Below are 1,795 nucleotides of genomic sequence, written 5' to 3' on the forward strand. Positions count from 1 at the left end.
AAGGAAAAAGTGCAAGACATTCACTTTCTACCTCCGAGGACATCAAAAACATATATTTAAAGAAAACCAGAACACATAATCGGAAGTCAACAAAGTTATAATCTCAACCAAAAAATAGAACAAAATACAAATACATCCACATAATACATTTAGGAAGCAACGTTTTTTTGTAGAAAGAGATTACAATGTGCATAAGTGTTTTGACACAATAAAAAACAAAAAACACAAAGAACATTGGATTAATATTCATTTCTTTACATTATAATGATTAAATCATAAAGAAGAGTGCAAATAAGACATACATGTGATACTGGTTCAGTAAATAAACGAGTATCATGGCCCAATTTCTAGGTATTGTTCAATGATAGTCCCTTTTTGCAATTGTTAGTTTCAAGCAATTAATGCTGCAGGGTCTTTGATACAAGATATCTTTTTTATCCTTGCCAACGTGAGATTTGATGGTTGGAACCGGAATGTAGGCTCCAAACGATCAGGGATATGTATGTATGGTTTGAATCCCTGTCTTCGTCACGTTTCGGCGGTTATTCTATTACGATAGGTCCGCCTTCATCAGGGCTCCTAGTTGGGGACCCTGTGGGAAGTATATGGATATCGAGTCAGAAGGGTGGATATAGAGAGGTAGTGGCCCCTAGTACTTAGGGCGCTATACAAATAAAAATATTTAGAAACTCTCGGCACCGGTGGTCGGCTTACCTGCCGGTGTTTGAGATCCCAGAGGTTCGGGTGTGGGCCACACAGGGAGGGAAATCAGGCGACAGGACCAGGCGTCTATGTGAAGAGTGAGAACTCTCAGGTAAAGTCACAGTCTCGTCTTGGTGATATCCTACATAAGGTATAAAGATGATGGAAAAGAGAGGAGCAAAAAACTATAAATCAGGGGTCTGGTGCCCGGGTTGTGTGGTGCTAATACATAATTGCTAAATAGCTACATGTGGCAAAAGCGAGAGAAAAATGCTCTACCTGGATTAATTTGCCGAGTAGTAGAGAGATTGCGCCGTATGGGTAAATTTTCTCCTCTGTCACCGTTATTGTGGAATGTGGTTGTTCACTTTGGGCTGGTGGCTGTTGCCTGTGTGAGAAGAAAAACACAACTAAGCACCAGGACTCGTTTGTTCGTAGGATATTAGGATAGTGGTTTAAATCCTATGCACAAAAATATATGAGACTTGACGTGGTGGCTGATAGTGCTAGTATCTAGGACCATGATAACTCCAAAGGTACGCGCTGTGTGTTCGGAGGCGAAAGTGTATTAATGATACCAAGTGCACGCGAAACTTACAAAAAACACACAGTACGGCTGCCGGTCTGGGTGTTTAGAGCTCAATTACATGAGTTGAGATGCCAAATGTATGGGCTTCAAAAGGAGTATTAAGTAGGGAGCAAGCCGGTGGCATGAAGGGTTGAGGGCTGCATGCGAGGAAAAGACGTGCCTGTTGAAAAGGTCAGAAAGAGGGAGAGAAAGAAAGAGAAACCCTTTTAACGCTTACCCGCTGCAATGCTTTTTTCAGCTGCTGTAAGGCTTAGCAGGCATCCGCTGGGAAGGGGAGAGGCTGGAGGCTTGTCTCAGCCGTCTCATCTGATTCGAGGGTGTGTGTAGACTGTGGCTGCCTGCTCAGGGAAGCCGGGGCCGGGACGATCACGCGTGCGCAGAGGCCGCGTAGTCGATCGTTGTCATGGTGACTAGAGAACGAGTCACTCAGGTATGCTGGGAGAGAGTATCGATTTGCAGTGTGCCTCGGTGTGAGGAAAGTGTGGCTGTCAGCCTCATATAAAG

At 43.9% G+C, this 1,795-nt stretch overlaps 1 long non-coding RNA gene across 1 annotated transcript; it reads right to left on the reverse strand.

Annotated features, from left to right (window-relative positions):
* Positions 1-333: 333 nt before the first annotated feature.
* LOC138581876 (uncharacterized) lies at positions 334-1,302 on the reverse strand. Its single transcript, XR_011304838.1, has 3 exons — positions 982-1,302; positions 715-844; positions 334-592 (listed from the first exon to the last, which is right to left on the reverse strand). It is a non-coding gene; the product is annotated as an uncharacterized lncRNA (long non-coding RNA).
* Between the last annotated feature and the right edge of the window lie 493 nt (positions 1,303-1,795).

Source organism: Ambystoma mexicanum, chromosome 3q, assembly GCF_040938575.1.
Source record: "Ambystoma mexicanum isolate Mex_15411 chromosome 3q, UKY_AmexF1_1, whole genome shotgun sequence".
Taxonomy (NCBI): domain Eukaryota; kingdom Metazoa; phylum Chordata; class Amphibia; order Caudata; family Ambystomatidae; genus Ambystoma; species Ambystoma mexicanum.